Genomic DNA, 21634 nt, shown 5'->3' with positions numbered 1-21634 from the left:
AACAAATTGTCGGCCGGCGGACAGCCCACGTGCCACTTTGAATAATTATCCAGTATTATTTTGTTCGAGTGACGTTATTCCGGAAAAAGAATACACACAACAACAATCGTAAAAAATCCTTTTAAAAAAGTAGAGTCATTAGAATATGAAACTTGTCGACTGAATTTCGTGTGTCGGTAATGAAAATTATAGTTCAAAGCCGTCTTAAAAAGTGATGTATTCTACGAAAGACAATTCCGGTTAACACAACCAATTAAATACTCTCTTAATGATCGCAAAACACGAATTTTACGTTTCACGGGTTTATTATTCGATTGACTGTTGAATCCATACTCAGTGTATTTTCCTTTGACAGCGAAAGCGAATTGACATTGCATGTAAATATATTTTCAACATCGGTCTTCACAGAAACGAACCGACCGGATAGCAAATGTAAGCTTTTTAAAAACCAACCATCGTATTTAATTTACCGTGCCAAGTCTTAAGTTTCAAGTTCAGGATTAAACCCTTTTAAAACCATTTAGCAAACAAATAATTCGGACCGCAAAAGATGCAAGATAACGAATTTAAAGGAAATTTTGAGGTTGGTAAATAAAGCTTGCAACATGTTCGAAATATTTTATTCAACACGCAGTCTTTGTTTGGTCACTGTTTAACTTCGGTTAAGGACAAACACAATGGCCTCTTTTGATTTCTATTGTAGCTGTTGTAGTTGCGATTTCGTTGGCCCGCTGTCGAACCGGTCATATAATAAATTTGATTTTAAATTTGATTTAAGTTCAATGCTATAGTGGTAGATAGTTATAGCGAAATTAAGGCAAATTATTGTCGCATAAGAAATTAAAATATCTTAATTATAATTTTTGCTTTTAAAAATACTGAAATCAAATAGACGCAAAAGCAACTATAGCTTTAACTCAAGAGCCTATGTTTTGACCACATAGAACAAACACAGATGACTAGTTTTTTGCGGGGGTGGGGGCAGGGGTGGGGGCGGGGGAGAGCTAAGGACAGTGTCAAGGGGCGCTGTCCATTCGACGAAATTTTCGAAAATTTCGGGTGGGAATCGAATGGAACAGGGTCTTTTCCGGAAAAGATTTTCGAAAATTTAGGACAATCTTTTTAGTGTTCCCGAAAAGTGGAAATTTCGGTATTTTCGAAAATTCTCGTGTTTCATTCAAAAGTTTCCAGTCGGACTGATTGAACACGTACGATAAACGGCGTCAAGAAGCCTGAGGCAAAAACTGACCACGTGATGACCGAGTATAAGCCCGAAAATTCAAACCGAAAATTTTTGGTGAATGGAAAGCACCCCCAAAGTGTGAAAGTTTTTTCGTTTGAAAACTCTGTTTACTTTCCATATTATCCCAATCTTTTTGAGAAGCTTCGATAGAGCGGTTTTCGATTGAGCCGGACGACAGTTTCTGCGTTTGCATTGCTTTTACTTGAATATGTCCTGTGATTGGTTGGCAAAATTCAAGCTACTTTCTCAACCAATAAGAAGCAAACCAACTAACCAATCGTGCCTCGCTTACACGCGTTTTCCCGCGCTTGGCGCCGGTTACACGTTTTCGCTACGAGTTTTAATTGCTTCATTGCGTTGCTTACGTTCGTTGTAGTTTGCGGTGTAATTACTTTGGTTTTGTTTTTACGTCGGTCAAATGAACTTAGTACAATACGTCAGTAAAGCTAAGATAAAAGAGAAAAATACGGGACAATGGTAAAGGAGAAATAATCAAAAGTAGTTTCCCAAACCGGGAGGCACACAAGCAGCGAGTCAAACAGCACACGTTTCCCTGTGCGAGTGAGGACCTCCCTGTTTACATAAATACCTCTTACTAACCGAGTTCGAGGTCCGTACGGTAAGTTACGGACCGAGTAATTTTCCCATTGATTTATGCCCCAAGCACGTGGGCCATAAATCAAAGGGAAAAAACGAGGATCCGTAACTTACAGTATACGGACCGAAAAAACGAGATTAGTAAGATATTTATGATATCTCTGAGGTTAATCGGGCACGCGGGAAAAGAAACTAGTTGAAGTCAAGGGAAACGGTCAACGGAATTTAGCGGACCGTATAGTGAAATACGGCCCGCAAAGTTGACCAATCACACCGCGCGCACTAACTGAGAGATATATAATAATAATAATAATAATAATAATAATAATAATAATAATAACAATAACAATAATAATAGATATAAAATATATAAATTCAAGTTAATCAATGTCCAAGTGCAATCCTTTCTATACCAAAAAAAAAAATTGGATTCGTAAAAACTATACATAAAGGGACAATTTATTAAGAAAATGTTTTCGAAAGCCGCGACGCCGAAAGTTTATACCGGCAAATTAGCGATAAATTAACAACCTGTGATCAGGCCCGATTTTAGAAGCCCTCGTATGTCCTCTTAGTTATTCACTCGCTAAGATTAACGAAAATAGAGCCTGATTGCAGATTAATTTGAATACGACCGATGTATCCGCGCCAATGGAAAAACAGACCTCCAGTAAATAACCGTCACTCGCTTACTAAGTCCCAACTAGCAGTTTCTATTGTCTTGACCTGTTTTAAACGGTCAAGCTAAAACATAGTAACAATTATTCACCGAAGTGGAGGTGAATAGTGATGGATATTTACCTCACCGCTTCACGGCTCGGTAAATATCCATTATGTTCACCGACACTGAGGTGAATAATTGTTTTAGTATATACCACACGAGCTGAATAACTAGCGGACCAAAAATTATTTTATATCTGACAATACACCGACATATGGTATGAACAGGTCTCGCACACCACGCGGTAAGCGATTTCTTATTGTAGAAAGTCACCATCTCGCTTTCTTGGAGACAAATAAAACTTTTGGAGGCACTTGTTTAGTTCCTACAGTGTCATTTCTTCAATTTTCTGTCGAATTCGTCTTGTTTTTGAAACCATGCTGAAAAATATTAGATGTTTCATTGTTTTCATTGTAATTTTAGTTGTCGGCAGTTTTCGTAAACAAGGGATTGTATTTTCATTTTTCGCCTTAGAATATGAGGTTGAAAAGATTAAAGAAATTACCTTTTAATGCCGTCAAACCAAACTTTTTTGTTAATTATGTATTTTTTTTTACAGCCGCCTCGTTTATCGAAATAATTTCCTCTTAAGTAACCGTGGCGAAACGGGAAGCCATCTTGTTTCTCTTCGGCTGCTCGGAGGTGAATAGCCAATCACCGCGCGCGAAAAGTGCTTTTTACTTGTGTGGTATATACGAATAGCCTACCAGGTACTCTGCCAGGTAATTAAATTTTCTAACGACCTGGTATTACTGACTGTAGGACATTGGTGTTAATGATTTTTTTTGGCCATTTTCATACTGTGTTCTCCTTTTTCATACCATTTTATCGTCGCAGCTTCTTAACCGAGCAAGTGATTTTGCGAGCGCTTTTGTGCATAAACTGTACATTAAGTTACCAAACGTTTTTATTGTGCTTGCCTGTCTTAAGCGGTCACTTTGCCTGATTCCCCGAGGATGACTACTTAGTGTAAGTTCGACTGTATTTCTCCCAGTCTCATATACCGACCTGGCAGTCTCAGCATTTGATCTTGTTGAAAAGCTCCCTCCCTCTCTGTCGCTCGCGGTTCGTCTCTGTCACTTAAGTCGTTAGTAATTGTCGAGCTGCACGGATGTTGTAAGGTGCCTTTGATGTAAGATATAGCCCAAGTAGTAACAGGTCAAGTCAGTGTCTGTAACGTTAAGTTCAGTGTTCTTGTAAGTGTTGTATCTAGCAAACAGAAATAGACATCAAAACAGTCTTCTTCCCCTGGCACTTTCTCTCGTGGTATGATGCGTCATGCGTGAATGAAGGAGACAGGAGAAAAATACCGATAAGTTCTCGTGGTAGCCTCGCAACCTGACAAGGGTATTCCCCAATTTCTACTTGTAATAGTCACCCTCGTCTCAGTTCTTTCACGGCGCCGCGTTTCACCGGCACCCAACTGGCGGTACTGTTTTAAAGTCGTCATTGCGCCTGCGTCTACATTAACCAATCAAATGGTCGTTTCTATACAGTATAGATGCATTCCAGATTTGAGGACCGGTCATTTCGACATCAGGTGATGATGTCAACCTCATCTCCAGGGCTCTCTCGCCATGTAAAAGGGCGGTGTAGACAAAACCTTGCCAAATAGCAGATCACCTTGAGATTTTCCAATAACTTGCAGTTTGATCACCACGGTGAACAATTAGGAGTGTATTAGGCTGATTTAGCAAAAGAACAGGAACGTCATTTGAGGACAGGAGTACGCGCGGAATAGCCTGGACGCGAGTCTCTTTCGACTATCTTTCATGATGCGCGCGCCGTTGTCAATTGACGTTCCCGTTCTAGATCTGTTGCTAAATCAGCCTGTTATTTCAAAACCGAACAGCGCGGGCATTTCTTTCAATAAAGATTGTAACTCTGCGCAGCGTAGTTAATTAATGAGAATTAAAAAGATTATAAAATTGACGTTGTTAAGAGAGTTTAAACCAACGTTTCGGCAATGCTGCCTTCTTCTGAAGAATGCAGAATTGCTGAAACGTCGGTTTAAACTCTCTTAACAGCGTCAATTTTATAATCTTTAAATTCTCGTTTATTTCAAGCCGCCGCGTGCACTTTCATCACGTGAGCTAAAGACGAATCTGATTGGCTGAATTTTGCGCGCGCACTTTTCCACCTTTGTTACGTCACAATTGAAAGTTGGCAGTTGCATAACGAAAATCACTTGCTTCGGACGTGTTTTGACGGGAAGAGAAAAAGTTAGCTAAATAACTTAGATTCGAAAGTCGCTTTGATTTCATTCACGTTGCAACGGAAAGAAAAAAGACCTCAGGTATGCCAGGTATTGCCGCAAAGAGTAGTGTTTGTCAAAAATATTTGAGTTGCTTCGCAACGCCTAAATCAAAATCATTTTGGACGAGTTTGAAAACTAGGGTCTTTCATGTCATGGCTCCTTTAATGCGCCTTCACAGGACAGACTAAAAGCGATGTTCCATGGGACATTTTTAACGCAATACTGACACTCGGATAACTGTTCACACAAAATTTTATTTCGGCAACGCGTTGAAAAACTTGCAATTTGTTACCGAAACAGAGTGCTTCGTTAAAAATTTTCCGCTTGCTATGTAACAAAGTTGCATCAAAAGTTATTCCGTCTAACATCACCTAACAGTTTGCAAGCGCCTGGTCGCAAATACAAGCTAACGTTGTTGTGCAAAAATGGTAAAAAAAGTTTGTCAACAGGTTACCGTTGTATATTTGTCAACAACGTGGACGCAAATTAAATTCAAACTACAGCACGCGCGCTCACATCACGTGGATACAAACGAATCTGATCGGTTGATTTATGAGCGCGCGTTTTCCTCCTTTGTGACGCCACAAAGGAAGGTTTCAGTTACAAAGCAAAAATCACTTGATTTAGCTGTGTTTTGCCGAAGAGAGCAAAAAGTTTGCCAAATAAATCGAGAAGAGAAGCGTTTTCTCTTCTTTTAAGGGAAAGAGAAGAAGAAGTTGGAAGCTAAAAGGTATGTCGAACTCAAGTTGCTTTTTAAATTAACGGATTAAAGTGAAGATGATGTTAAAGTGCCATGAGGTGGCAAGCTAACGTTACAAACTCCTGCTGGTAAATTGAATTTGGCGTGTTTCAGTAAAATAACTGTGATACTACTTGAGCAAGTGCATTTTCGCGCGTGTAAACCGATAAGAAAACAGTTTTTGTCAAAATATTAGCACTATTTCACAGAAGTATAAATCTACTAGCGTTCTATCACGAATACTGCTCTCTTATTGGCTACGCTACTCACTGTCTTTTCTGTTGTAGAGTGTGTAAAGTGAGTAGCCAAAAGTGTGCGGTTGTCCACAAAATGGCGGCCGCTTCTTCACGTTTTCGAAGTGTCTGTGAAGAAGATTTGTTGTTAAGTTTGGACAACTACTGAGCCTTTTTTTATAAGAACGTTGAAGCTGAGATTAACTAAAATTTATGAGCATACTAAGAACATTACTCAGCCTGAGAGGCAGTTAAGAACATTTTTATTACGACCAAATGTTTTTAGAACAAACAGTATAAATACCGATAAAATAATACATGTAAAACTTCAGTCTATATTGTCCAATTCGCCCAAATAATAGAAGTCTTGGTCACGTCCGCATATATTTATTGAAATACTATAGTAGGTAACCTAATAACATTTAAGGTCTTTTCAGGCTCAAATTGCCTCAGCCTCCGCCCCCAAAAATTAGACGTTCTTATAAAAAAAGAGAGTGTAGCAGATTTATACTTGTCTAAAACAATTAGATTATTCCCTCTCGATTTCTAGGTTTCATTGTTGATTCGGGGTATTCCCCTAATCAACTATCACACATAGAAATCGGCGAGAGCAAATAACTGTTAAATGTAGTATAAATACAGTATAAATACCGATAAAATAATACATGTAAAACTTCAGTCTATATTGTCCAATTCGCCCAAATAATAGATGTTTTGGTCACGTCCGCATATATTTATTGAAATACTATAATAGGTAACTTAAGAACACGTTAAGATCTTTTCAGGCTCAAATTGCCTCAGCCTCAGCCACCCAAAATAAGATGTTCTTATAAAAAAAGAGTGTAGTAGATTTATACTAAAACAATTAGATTATTCCCTCTCGATTTCTAGGTGTCATTGTTGATTCGGGGTTTTCCCCTCATCAACTATGACACATAGAAATCGAGAGCAAATATTGTTAAATATAACAGCAAACCGTTTTTGTCGAGTTTACAAACTTGTTAAGTTTTGCATATGGAGTCTTCTCACTGCAAACCTTAGCTAGCAAACAGGTCTTAAGTCTGTCTGTCTGACTGTCTGTCTTTTCATATACCAATGTCGTCTGTCTTGTCTTTCTTCTCTAATACCAGTTGGTCAATGTCCTGTGTGAACGTACGAAAGACAGGTTGCAAGCATGCCTATGCTGTCTGAATTCATTTTGGCAATCTGTTTTGAAAACGTGACAAACTTTTGCAAGCTTCATCTTTGCCTAAAAACACATTTACACAAGTTAATGCCATCTAAAAGCGTAAAAATGGTCAAAAAAGTCAGTGACCTTCATTTTTCGGTGGCAAAAGACGGTGTCTAAAGCTGATATTTGATAAAACGGTTTGCCACTTTAAAGCAACAAATCAAGAACAAACTTTAATTATTTCAGACTTTCTTTTCGCAGCGTTTAAGTTTCGTACACAGCAAATGATCGCCGGTTCACAAATTATCGTCAACGTGCAAATGTGAAAACACATGTACATACGCACTGACCATTGATTTTGCAACATCGCATACGCAATAGCAAGCACACAACTTTCAAACTTCACCTTGATTCCACGTTGTTGTTTTGCTAAAATGGCGCACAACGATTCTGAAGAAAAAAGGTAGAGTATTGTCAAGAATGGGAACAGGCTCCCACTCTTTCTGGGCAACCAATTTGTACTACAAAAGTGTGGCTTAATCCTTTTCGTCCCATGTAGGGACTCGAGCCTTCTCCCCTTTCCCGGGCAACATCTTGTGCCTCGTCCCAGATTAGATCCAGGTGTCCATCAGCTCCCGTGGGGGTACTCCTCCATATGGGCTATACGGGGACGTGTTAGATAGGGTATGGTTTTTGGCCCCTCTGCCTCGAACAGCGTATATAATTTCAATTGAGTCTGTCCTAATCAGGATCTTGATCCGTCCTAGATAGGGTGTGGCTGAAAGACTCTCGTCGAGTATTTAGCAATCCGAAATAGGAGACGTGCATCTGTATTTATTTAGCAGGTCATCAGTCAACATAACATAATTTTCAGGACAAGATATAATTAGCGCTATTGAAGGGTCTTAAATGGAGGGCGAGGACGTTGTCCTACAAAGGGTAAGTTTTTAAGGTTATTTTTGTCCTAAACAGGGTCAGCGTTTCAAATCCCCAGTGGCACCCCTATACCTAAACATGGGTCAAGTACCCTCCGGGGGGAGGGGGGGGGGGGTGGAGGCAGAGCATTAGCTCCGCCGTGAGAGTGATTGCCTTCCTTGAAAGACGCGACGAGTTCTGTTGAATCTTTTGATCAGGCCTTTAGGTGTCTCCCTTCAGTTGACTAAAGGGACTGATTAAACCGTACTTCTATATCCTCTAATATCCTTGACTGAGACATTCTAACTGTCACTGCTTTGAGAACATTGCTGCGAAATTTAAGCCCTCGTGAACTTCAATGCTTCGGAAACTGTTTTCTCGGCATTTGTGCGCGAATGCCTTGATAATCCACGCTGTTGTGTTTCACGAAGCATGAAAGCAAACAGAAATAATTTGAATTGTATGTTCGCAACAAAGCTTCCTTGTCTCAGCAAGGAGACTATTTATTTGACATTTTAAACGTTGAATTGCATTTATTTTCCAGGGATTAATATTCAGCTGCCTGAGTTGAGACAGTCTTAATTTACTGCAAATATAATTTAATATCTTTAGGTACACAAAATCTTCCATTTGTACCTTTCCGCACATTTTTGAAATTTGGTAAAAAATATCTCGGAAACCAAGGCGAAAATTATTGGATGTTGATCTGAATTGCAAATTATATGCTAAAAATGTATTTCTCACCTTTGACTTAATGCGGTGACCGTTTATGCGAAGAACGAAATATTGCTCTGTAAAGGGAGTTTTCCTGCCTTTTCTTCAGAGTTTTTGCCACGCTAAATCCCTGGTAATGTCCCTTGTGGTGGCAGAAAACACCGAGAAAAGTACGTAAGGACAAAATCTTCGTCGTACATCGAAGAAACTCTAAAAATGTGAGCACGTGGAGGCTGGGTCGTGGTCGCTGAAGAATCCTGGTCAACTTTGAAATTTAATTTCGAAAACAATCTCGTCGTACTCCAGTGAGTCGCTAGGTAATTTCCGTTATTCTATTTTCCTAGCTTAGAATTTATAGAACTTAATGCTGTTGATTTTCAACTAGATTCAACTCTGATAATTAAGAGCCATTCAGAACTCGGAACTAGTTAACGTTTGCGTATTTACTCATCAGTAAAGTGAATGAAATTATTATTCAAAGCTCGGTGACAAAACCACATTTTGTAGAACTATACTGCATGCTCATTTGGTTTTGAAGGATCCACAATTTAAACAGCCAGAACCACATTACGAAACTATAGTTTGTCTCTACTACGGTAGCGTTGTTCACTGATTTCTTGCCGAATAAGACGTTTGTGGTGGGCTATATTTTATTGCGGCATCGAGTACCGCTTATATATCTCGATGACAAATTCTAGAACTACCGGTAGTGCATCGAATTATTTAACTAACAGAAGGTATCTTCGATTTTACTGAAGGTTGGACACAATGAATGCAATGGATTGAAGATTTAACAGGGCCTTAACGCAACGACCATGAAACCCAACGAATTTATAGCGGAAGGTAAGCTTTTTTGTCATATGCATAGTGATAGAAGAATCGTTGTATTTTCTGTTATAAGTGGTCTGCAGATCTGTTGTTGGACCTACTGAAGAGTACTTAAATGAAATGGTTGCCCAATAGACAGATACCTGTAGAAATACAATATTGTGTTATCAAACGTTAGAGCCTAGAGGCTAATTAAACCGTTGAGTTTTCATCATCATCATCATCATCATCATCATCATCATCATCATCATTATTATTATGTTGTTGTTGTTGTTGTTGTTATTGCCATTGCTGATCAGATTGAAGTTTTATCTTCTCTGATGTTTCACTCAAATCTGTATTTAAATTTAAAAGCCAGTTACCCAGCATATCCTAACCTAACTGTTATTCATCTCCAGTGCGTCGTGAAGGCAAGTCTCTGACAAGGAATGATCAAGCCTGACCATTAAAGTTAAAGAGGTGAGACTTCATAAAGCACGTTAGAGGAGTATTATATTATAGAATAATATTTTGGTACACCCTTTTTCTTATACCCGACCTTGTAGATAAGGCGTGGGGAGCCTTTTAACCTTAAGTTTTCCTAAAGCCCAGGTCAAACGGCTCATGACAGTCGATGATTTGACTATCATCAACTATCATCGACTTTCAAGCGGGTGGTCAAACGACTCGGAGAAACTCGTGATAACTGACGATAGTTTACCGTGAGCCTCTAGTGTCAGGCACCTGCCGAGTGTCAACATCGCAAACAAAACTTCGCAGGGATGAATTTTTCGCGCCGAAAGAAAGCAGCTGCCTGCTTCTTTTTCCTTCAGTTGTTGGAAGAAGTAACTGAAAATTAATCTTGAGAGCGCTGGTGGAGAAAACAGCTGACCGAAGAACTATCATCAACTATCATGCGCGTGGTCAAACAGGAAAAACTATCATCAACTATCATGCGCGTGGTCAAACAGGAACAACTATCATCAACTATCATGAAGAATTTGAACACGCTCAAAGTGAATGATAGTTGATGATAGTCAATGATAGCGCATGATAGTTGGTGGTCAAACCAGCGCGCGCGCTTTAACTATCATCGACTATCATAGAGAATTTGAACACGCTCAAAGTGAATGATAGTTGATGATAGTCAATGATAGCGCATGATAGTTGGTGGTCAAACCAGCGCGCGCGCTTTAACTATCATCGACTATCATAGAGAATTTGAACACGCTCAAAGTGAATGATAGTTGATGATAGTCAATGATAGCGCATGATAGTTGGGGGTCAAACCAGCGCGCGCGCTTTAACTATCATCGACTATCATAGAGAATTTGAACACGCTCAAAGTGAATGATAGTTGATGATAGTCAATGATAGCGCATGATAGTTGGGGGTCAAACGAGCGCGCGCGCTTTAACTATCATCGACTATCATCAATTATTAAATTCTCAGCCTCGGATATTGCATTTCTAGCGTTCTGATTGGTTCACTAAATCTCGGTTATCAGCTCATATACCGTAGTTTGACCTTATATGAAAAACGAAAGCCTTAGGTGTCGCTAAGCTAAATTTCGGCGGGAAGCAAAAGTTTCTTCGGAAAAATGTAGGGAAAAAAAAGTTAAAAGGAAGAAATACCAAACAATGCCATCTCAATATAACAACAATAAAGGTCACAAAGTTCGGTATGACACTATTTAATGGTACGTATCTCTGAAGTTTCCTTTAAAATCTTCAAAATTGCAAGATTTTACGATTTTTTAGATCACATAACAACAACAGTAACAACCGGTTACCTTCAAAAATTTCAGGATGGCTTGCAAATCCTGGCGGTAAGAGGTTAAAGCCAATCGAAGAAATTTCTCAGGAAGAGCTTCATGCCTGCCTTTATGTTTTTACGAATTTACGAGGACTTCAGATGGTTCATCTACGAAATCCGTACGAGCGGCGGCCATATATAATGTTCGTTTCCGTCGCTCGGCAACACTCAGCAAAACATTTGCACTAATGTGCACAGCTCTTACGCTTCTCAAATAAGCTTGAAGTTTAAAAACTTGCATTGAATGCTTGTCTCAGTGAGGTTGTACCTCGTACACTTGGACTTTCCTGAAGTGTTTTAAATCGTCCGCAAGGAATTCAGTTCAGCATGAAAAAAGCTGTCCTTGCCCTGATCTCCTCCTTCGCTCGGCATCACACAGCCGAACATTTGCTCAAATGTACACAACTATTACGCTTCTCGATGAGCGGGAACTTCAAAAGCACTTGAATGCTAGTCTCAGAAAGGTTATAATTCGTACATTTAAACGTTTCTTGAATTTTAGATGTCCGACTGTGTCCGATTTTCTTCGCTTTCGATTTTTCATTCAACTCCGTTTGCAAAGCGCTGCGCATGTCATGTGATCATTAGGTTTCGCGCGCTTTGGTCGGAGGTTGCCTCAACATCCGGTCGTTTAAATTTTTAAAATATAAAAATTCATTAAACTTCAACAGCAATGTCCAAACACGGAGAATTTAATAAAACAATTATTCCATTCGCGCTTGTTGGATATGAGATTAGTTATAGCCAACTCATATCCAACGCGCGCTCATGGAATAATTGTTAACTATCATTGATTATCATGCGCCGTTTGACCAGGGCTTAAGTTAAAGCGGCTGGCACTGGTTTCCATGACTTTGCAGTACTAATACTTTTCACAGATTAATAGAAGCATTCTTTATCACTTGATACAACAATAATGGTATCAAAACCATGCCTAAACATTTGTGAACAAGTTATGGTCATTTTACTTGACATAATAGGTTACCATAGCAACAGTATGACCTGTTAAAAACACCACTAATTTTACCTTTAAGTGGTTATAACTTAAAAACGAGCTTAGTGGCCCCCAATTTGTTTTATTACGGAACTGTAATCAGCATGCTTAGATACAATTATTTGCAAAGTTTTAAAAAAATTCTACCAGAGGGGTCCAGAGCCACCTTAAATGTTTTGAAAATTTAAAGGTAAAATTAGGGGGTTTTAACAGATCACACTGTTGCTATGGTAAACCGTTATGTGGAGACTGCCATAACTTGTTCACCGGTATTGATGCTTGTTTTGGTATCATTATTGTTACATCCACTGATAAAGAGTGGTAGTATCGATCCGTGAAAGTGTCAGTGCTGTTGAAAGTAATGCAAAAAGGTGCCAGCCACCTTACGATGAACCTTGAGTTGATGAACCAACGGCTTTTTGTAAGCAATACTTGGACAATACAAGTTTCCCTTAGATGGCTTCACGAACCCTGCCTCTATTATCTGCATTGTCGTGTTCGTTCCTTGCACAAGAAACTTTTCTTCACATTGTCTGTACCCAGGTGTACAAATGTGTACCAGTTCAGCAAACTGTTACCTGAAATCGAATGAAATGTATGGGAAAACACTGCTATGGACTCTAATCTCATCTGGAAACCAGTTTTAGGTTTTAATTTTTGCCCGACTGCTCACGACTTCAACTTACCTCTGAAAGAGAGTAATGAGAACCATGTGTTCCAAAACCGTCCCTTAACTTCACTTCCAGTCGCTGATCCTCTATTTATCTCTTTCTCTCCAGGTAAATTTCAGACATGGGATGAGAAGTCACGAAAGACGCTTAAACCTAGAAATTACTGTCTAAAGAGGTGAGTTGGTTATTTATAATAGATGAATCTATAACCACTTTTTGGTGAGTTATTATTGGGGTGTTTAAGCAAAATCATTTATTGTGCGTTCGATTGGCCCTATTCCGGAATGGGAATACATTTAATGATTTCTACAAGTCCCTCATAAGAAGTTTTTGGAGTTACTGAGATAAAAAATGGTGCCTAAATTATCAATTATCAGCAAAAATTTGCAAAACTGTCTTCCCAAATTTATTAAAAAAAATGATCATTGCGCATATGCTATACATTGACATTCCAATCCTAGCAGTATGCAGGATGTTTGTCCCATGAACCTAGTTTAATGGCCTTAGCTCCCGCGAGTCTCCTGTAGCTCAGTGGTAGAGCATCCAAACTAGTAATCGAAAGGTCTTAGGTTCGACTCCTGATAGGATTTTTCGGATATGCCTGTGTCATTTACTGATTAAATACATCATTCTCATTTATTCACCAGGCTTAACATATTCCATCACGTTATTTCCACTGCGCAGAAATCTAACAGCTATTCCGCTTATTCTTATTCCGGAATAGGGTTCATCGAACGCAAGTTAGCTTAGAATGCGTTTGATTGGCCCTATACGATACGAATACATACAATGATTGCTTAAAATCGTTCATAATAGGTTTGGAATTACCAGGACACAAAATGGGTCTTGAATATCGTGCACAAGCAGATGTTTGTAAATTCACCTCCCAAAATTTACTCAACGAGAGAAACAAAGCGGTTATTACGTTTATTCCGGAATGTGGTCAACCGAACGCGACCTTAGACAAAAACGCAAGAAGGAGCAGAAACTGCTTCGCTATCGCCCTGTTAATTTTGGCAAAATAACCAGTTCTTTTTAAAACTATCAACACGAAATAACCAAATTATAGATCTCACCGTAAATCGTAGACAGGGCGTATAAAATTGAGACACTCTTAAATTGTCAACCAAACACATCGATATCTCAAAACAGTTTGAGCTTTCTATTACAATGTTGTCCTTGTCTTATTACATTTAGTGATCGATATATTTTTGTTTTCTTTTTATAAAGGATCCAAGGAAATTTCAGATGTCACATTCAAGCAAGCAACAAAGATGATCATCTCTGTAACTAAGCAAGCAATGCAAGTAGAGGTACAGAAAATAATTTTACTTTAGGAAGTGCAAAGATTATCGCATTTACTCACAGTTACGCCATACGAATTTGAAAAAAAAATAATTGTACATACAGTATAAGGTTTAAAGCTAAGAATGCAGCTTATACGCGAATACAAGCCATCCTCGGAGACCCAGGGGCAGCTAGTCGGGAGGAAGGGATTTTCATGGGCGAAAGTTTACCACAAGAACGGGAGATGTCCGGTTCTTTTTTATCATAGTTCATAGTTGAGTGCGCAACCAGCTTATGGTACACGAGTGAGTAAATGCGGTTGTTTTTACTTCAGTTTCGTTTCGTTTTTAGCAGCCGAACAAATACAACAAAGTCTTTCTTTTCAAGATACAGTGCAATCACAGATATAACGAACCCATACTATATAATTTTCCGGGGAGAGATAAAGAAAGCTGAAACTGCGTATCCAAAACGTTAGAACAAAATGGTATAATAAACAGCACCATTGTTCATTTAAACGGTCACACTTTAGGACTTCATGATAAAACTATGAAGCGGTTTATTTGCTTTTTGTCTAAAGAATAGCTTACCATTTTCTACAATGATATTTTCAATGATAAACAATTTAACAAGTTTGAGGAACAAGAAGTGATTATATATAGAAATTATTAGGCTGATTGTCTATTTCATTAAGGGTTTTGAGGAAGGGACACTATTTCTCAGTGTACTTGATGCAATTATCTTTCTAACAGAGGCTGTCATTTTTCAAAACTTATTCTCATGATAGCTTCACAATAGATCTAAATATTACAAAGCAAAAATAATGGACCATGATGATTTTCTTCGAATTCGGTTGAATCAGGCAGTCAGCTTTACTTGGAGATCTTGATGTTGAGAAATGTCCAAATTTACCCAAAACGAGAAATGTAGAGCTGTTGCGGTTTATCGCCATTTATCTGAATACAGTCAATTCAGCTCAACCTTAACGTTAAAAACGCTTGTCTTTGCTATTCCTTGATGCTTGATGGTTTTTTGTTTATAATATTCAAATTGCATTTAGTCCGTTTTGAGTAAATGTACTGAGATAGAGAAATGCTGTCCTTTTTTCAGTATTTTTAAGGCTAAAAATCAATTTCTTAGAAGATTTAGTGATGCGCCATTTTGTATTCACTGATTCGAGAAATGCATTCTCTGTGAAAATGGTATTCACAATTTTTAAACGGCTTATACCGTTTCAAGTAATTTGTCAGGTCTTCAACTGATGTTGGAAAACAACATGCCAGTAAAAATATATGGTGTTTAGGACATGTTTGTGATTTCAGTTAGACTGGTTTTACTGAATGTTTTTTGAGTGGTTTGTTGGGATGAAACTTGACGTTTGTTGGGATGAAACTTGACTCCCCCAAGGAACTTAGACTTAAAATGTCTTACTGTCTGTTGCAGTTTCTAAGGACAACGAGTGTTTTCTTACCAAACATCAAAGATCCATTAGTACATTTTCAAGGAAATTTTTATTGTTGTTCAGTTTAATGTTTTCTGGTGAATGCTCAAGAATTTGTGTGAAAAACGACGTTACAAAAAAATGACTTAGATCTATCGGTCTATTCTCGGTCCTGTTTAAAGTTTAAATCTTGTCATTTTGTCACTTTTCAATAAGGATTTTAAGGAAAAACAGGCTTTTTTTTTTTTTTTTTACTGAAAGCTGTTTCTGGTTCGACAACAAGCTCTGGCGTTTGAAGTGATTTATCTGAAAAGTTATTTTTCTTAGTCCATTTTCGTGCCTAGATTGTGGAGTTGAACATCACTTACGATTTCTCGCTAAAACTATTTGCAGGCCGTCATTCGCGGTTTTGTTCCCATTTAAAATTGGGTTAAACTTTAATAACATTTTGACGTTTAGGATCAATTCTAAGTGATTCTCAATTTGTTGTTTTCTACTGAAATTTTAGTTTTCACTGAAAGTGTTGTGATACGATATTTCAGTAAATTATTAGCTATTTGTCAAATGAGCAACAAAGATTCCGGGCGCGTTGTTGTGAATTCTATCCCGGTTGCGGCCAAAGAATGATGATGATGATGATGATGATGATGATGATGATGATGATGATGATGATGATGATGATGAGGATGATGATGATGATAACGATGATGATATGTCACTTTTTGGTTAGAATTTGAAATTGTATTTACATTCTTAAAGCAGAAATTAAATGAAAGTCAAAAGGACTACTGCAAGGAGGCTCGATCACACAATTTCGATTGAAACCCAGGGTCTGACAATCTGCGGATCAGCCCTGTTTCATTTTGATTTTGCCTGTTCATCTTTGGCTTTACATTTTCAGGCGTTTACTGAGTTTGAGACTGGATCTGGATTTCTCAACGATAACTTGTGGGGTGTTTGGCAACTTTTAGTTCGGTTTTTGGTTAAGGATGAGTCGGGTTTCAGTACAAATGTTAAATTTTCCTACTGCTCCTCGTAGGGAGATCACGCTTTCATAAATCTATGGATTTTCTGGTCTTTTTACTTTTGTAAAGTTATGTTGGATTCAAGATGCTCTGCATTCCTGTTTTGGTTACGTTTGCATGTTATCAATTTACCAGTTTTTGTCAAATTGATTTTCTTGGTCAGTTTACACGCCTGATAAGAAAGCTATTCAAGTGATGTTCAAAAATAGACATAATTTTCAGTCCCTGTTTTAGGATCACTTAAGACGTGTTTTCTGAACGAAAATTTGAAGTATTACTTCAGGGTTTTCGATTTTCCTTTTTATTAATTAGTTTGCAGTAAATATAAAGCAAAATTTGATTTTCTCAGTGAAAATGTTAACCACCGGTTAATTCATTTAGGACTAACATTTTCTGAATATCTTACCTACTTTCTAGCAATGCGTCTTTTTCAGTAACACAGACAATCATTTAAGGATAAAAGTTAGCGAGAAAACACAACATCGCGATGTCGCCATGACATCATTTGCAAGTGATAAAATAAAAATTCAAACTGACTTAATATATACAGTGTGAGGTGATAAAAACTTTTAGCATAGTAAGTGTGCGTGCATGGTATATCTAAACAAATAGTTTTGCGCGGATCAGGGAGTCCGATTGCTTGTTCAGGCTATAAAATGCTTCTCCTTCTTTATAAACAGCATCTCATAAATTAAACAGTCTTACTTTCCGTTGCATTTCTTGTGGACGGGGAAGTTGCTGCTAAGGTCGCCGATGGTTTTAATAGAGACCTTTAGATTCTAGTACAAGTACGAGTACGACTACGAGATTTGACTTCAAGATTGTAGCGAAGTACTAAGAACAGATATATCACAGAAAGTTTCATTTCACTCTTTACGAACGACGAACTTGACGCAGTTGGTTTAAATGACGATAGTTAAGCCCTTTCGTGTTTCCAAAAAGACGAGATCTCGTTTTCGCCACTACGAGACTCTTACAAAAACTCGTAGTAAAATGACGACAGCTATCACGTTTTCCCGCCAAAATGACACTGGTTCACGCGCGCGCACCCTTTGTTTATTGGAGAAACTCGTAGTCGTACTCGTACTAGAATCTAAAGGTCTCTAATGCCGTGATCGTTCACCAAATGCTTGCCAATTGCTGAAAAGCGGTGCTCGTCAATACGATGGTGTAAATGCCGGCTAGTGTAGCCGACATACTCTGCATCACACAGATCACATTGATAATTGTACACCACGCATTGGTGGTTTAGATTCACAGCCAATCAGTGGGTAAAATTAACCTCCTAAGGCCAAGACCAAACAAACAAGAAGGCCCGATCCAAAGGGAATCGCGCTTCCCTCACTTTCAACATTAGTGGATTTACATATTTGATTTTTAGCCGCACTACTTTAAAATTTTACCTGATAAAAGCAATAAGTTTTTCAGTTTGAAATTTAAGCAGTTTTAAGTTAATTGTAGCAAATACCGTTTACCTCAAAGCTAATGATTCAAGGAATTTCATGGAATTTATAGAATTTGGCGTGTTGCTAGCGTTAGCATACACATTGCACTTCAAATACAATGCAAGCTGTGATAATTACAATAGCTGCTTTCTATCTCTCCCTGCTTCTTAGAAATTCAAATTTTTCGAAAAAGTCAATTCTTTAGCCTTTTTTGGTTTAAGCAATAACAAAGGTAAACTACAATTTTCAAGCTTTTGCTATTGCCTTCCGATTGATAAATGAGTCCTGGCTTTCCTTAAAAACGTTTCATGAAATTGTTCAGTAATAATTTGTGATTTCTACTTTAAACTCGCGGTTTGAAAAGTTTTCGTTGAGTTAACTTTAATTTGAAATTTATTTTTTCTTATTTTTGGACAGTTACATCTGTTTTGCATTGCACTGTATCAATTAGCTAGCGACAATTTACACGGTGATCATTTGCTTACAACTGTCTCACGAGAGCATGCTGCTCTTTAGACGACAAAGTGCCGAACGCGTAGAAAATTTTAAACGTTCAACATGGCTACTACTACTGAAAAGTTTTTGTTAGCGCGTTTCCAAAACTTTTCATTTTGTAAGCAAAAGTCTTTGTCCTTGTCGTAACGTGATAAATTGTCGAAAGCAAAGTTTCAGGACAAGCCAAAACAAAAACTCCGAGTGTATTAAGCCTATTATCATTCACATTTACCAGGTATAATCATTTTATTCAAAGATTATCTAACAAATATTGTCACAATTTGTTTTATTGCCAAATCTATATAAATTTTGTACTGGCCTTGCAGTTTTTGATTGCGTTTCTTGATTTTGTTCTATGCCAACCGCCGTTCAAACGACTCAAATTTTCCCGCCAAAAGACTTAGAAAAAATACGGGCGCTCAAAATACGCATGCGCCGTTTTTTTAAATTTTTTTACTCATTCCAACTAGTTATGCTCTGTTTGAAAATTTTTTATTTTCCCGCCAAAAAACTTCGAAAAAATACGGGCGCTCAAAATACGCATGCGCCGTTTTTTTTAATCATTCTAACTAGTTATGGGAATAATTAATATCTAGATTATTTGTCAAGCATTTATTTCTTTTAGATTATAATAGAAGACAATAAAGATCAAACAGTTGTTTCAGTTGTATTGTATTTTCTTTATTTTCTTTCCATCAAAAAATCTTACTTCTTTTAACAATGCTTTTCAATAATAAGTTAATTAATTAAGTAAAAATCTCTTAACAAATTAAAGGTGTGACTAAAATTTCTCTTCCTATATATACTAAGTCTTTTGGCGGGAAAATTTGGCGTAATTTGCACAGCGTTTCCCCTGGCAACGACTTTGGCAAAAAATTTAACGGGGCACCCTTTAAAAATTTTTGTTTAAAAAAAAATTCAAAGAGTACCCCCAACAAATTTAAACCCGCCAAAAAAGCGTACACCACTTCGCAAAGAAAATTTTTGTGAAAGTTATCAAGCTTAAGGATTTCTTTGTTGCCAATTTTTAGTCCCTAATTTTTTAAAAATTTTCAACAAAATTATTTTCTGAAGTAAAGTCTCGTTTGCGAAGTGGTGTGCACTAAAAAGTGGCATGGCAAGCTGTTAAATAGTTTGGCAGCAGAAAAAAATTGATAATGGCGAAAATTTTGATAACAAAACCAATAGAATAACGCAATGTTTTTGATTCCCAAGCTTAAACTAAATTTATAACAGCTGCAAAACCATTTAGTTTACCATGTCACTTAAAAAGAACTTGTTAAACTAGTAAGTGAAGTCAGCACGGGCTAACAAGGTACATTGTTACAGAGGACAGGACGAATTTAACAAGTGAAGCATCTTTTTGGTCAAATTACTCAAGTTGGAAGCTCATGATGTTTTGAAATGCTCATTTTCTCTTGGACTTTGTCGATAATTTGTTCCCAGCCACAGTTATATTTTGTAACTGACGTTTTGTCGTTCGTTACTTAATACTCTTTTCGTACTTTATTTCGTTTGAAACATCCAAGCTGTTTTGGTTTGGCGCTCCTTGAATGAATTTCTCAAGTTTTCATGCCTAATCAGTGCTTTCACATTCAAAACTAATTTCTCTGGTCAATTTTCCACTTCTTTTGAGTAAACATGTTGGATAACTGACAATACAATATCTCTAATGATATTTGTTCTGTTTGCTCTTAAATTCGAGACAATATTATGGAAAATATCAAGACAATTTCAGTCCAAGTCTTTGCTGATAGTTGATATTTGTACGTTTCAGTGATTATCAAAAAATTGAAGATAATTTCTCTTCATTGGTATTTAGTTCATTTCCGTTCCAGTTCCAAATTGTTTTGCAAACATCTAGACTGTCAATTCTCCATATAATTTTTCAATGATGATGAAAAATACAGTTTTTTGGTTTTATTTGCTGCAGTCATTGATCACGTTTGGAAATATTTTTGAAAATATTAGTTCAATTCGTAGATTATATTTGGCAAATATCAACACGATTCAATTCCTCTCTGATGTCTCTGATGATTTTGTTCGTTTAATTTCTATTTCGAGTTAAAAATACGTGCTTTCATTCGTTTTTCTTGTCCCATGTAACACTGATTCAGTTGAACAAGATCTTAAACACAATAACTATATACTAAAAAAATAACGCCTGGTTGAAATAATCTGAAATGCCAAAGTAATGAGCCTCAATGCTTAATTTTCCCACCAACTGAGTAAGAGATATCCCCTGAAATTTCAAAATAGTGTATTTTTGTGTCATTTATTTATTCCATTCTTATAGTCAGCAGGACCACAAAGGACAGTACAGATTGTTCCAGCAAGTTTCAGTCAGCTCTAAAGTTCCGAAGTAAACGTTTTATTTTCAGAAAGAGCTATTTTCAATTATTTGTGATTTTAGATTTCGTCTGCTTCAAGATTTTAGATTCGGCAAAAACTTTAATTTGTAAGTTCACCAACTTTATGTTCCCAAAACGTAACTTATTTTCAAAGGTTTTTAATGATCAAACTTGAATGCACTCTTGTTTACGAAACATTTGAAGCCAACCGCTGGGAAGGTATTTCGCCTATTGGATGTAAATTAGAACTTGTCGTATTCTCGTGAAAATTCCAAAATAATTATCGAGTAGATCTCTGGAGAATAATTAGTTTTTCTGGTTGTTTTCATAGTAAAAGAATAGAAAAACCGTGGTCTAGTTTTGGTATAGAGAGCTCAAAATGAGTTATGAAAAGAAATCGAACAAACCGCATTCGATACAACTGAAATGGAACCGGGTACATTGTTTTTTTTCCCAAAAATTTCAATTTTATTCAAGACTTTTAACACATTTTGCACGTGACATAAACGTGTGAACAGCAGACAAAACTCTCGTGAATTATTTTGTAAACAACTCGGCTGAACGTATAATCCATTCAATTCTTTTTTCACAGAAAAATTTGAATTCAAATACAATACAATTGTAAAATTCCCTGTGGAATATTTTAAAATAAATTTAAATTTTGTGTCTGTTGTAAGCGCGATAAATTTGCTCAAATTCGCCCTTTTTGTGGT

At 37.3% G+C, this 21634-nt stretch overlaps 1 long non-coding RNA gene across 2 annotated transcripts; it reads left to right on the top strand.

The window, feature by feature from the left end:
* The first annotated feature begins 7647 nt into the window (after positions 1–7647).
* LOC146485471 (uncharacterized) lies at positions 7648–20920 on the top strand. Of its 2 annotated transcripts, XR_014863368.1 has the most exons (7): positions 7648–7900; positions 8700–8907; positions 9349–9433; positions 9817–9877; positions 12986–13052; positions 14108–14190; positions 20867–20920. It is a non-coding gene; the product is annotated as an uncharacterized LOC146485471 (long non-coding RNA). The 2 variants fall into 2 exon arrangements; XR_014863367.1 differs by lacking the exon at positions 7648–7900 and having other exon boundaries at positions 8081–8907.
* The last annotated feature ends 714 nt before the right edge of the window (positions 20921–21634 follow it).

Source organism: Pavona decussata, unplaced genomic scaffold, assembly GCF_977016875.1.
Source record: "Pavona decussata unplaced genomic scaffold, jaPavDecu1.1 SCAFFOLD_26, whole genome shotgun sequence".
NCBI classification, from domain to species: Eukaryota; Metazoa; Cnidaria; class Anthozoa; order Scleractinia; family Agariciidae; genus Pavona; species Pavona decussata.
This window is presented reverse-complemented; position numbering and strand designations above follow the sequence as displayed.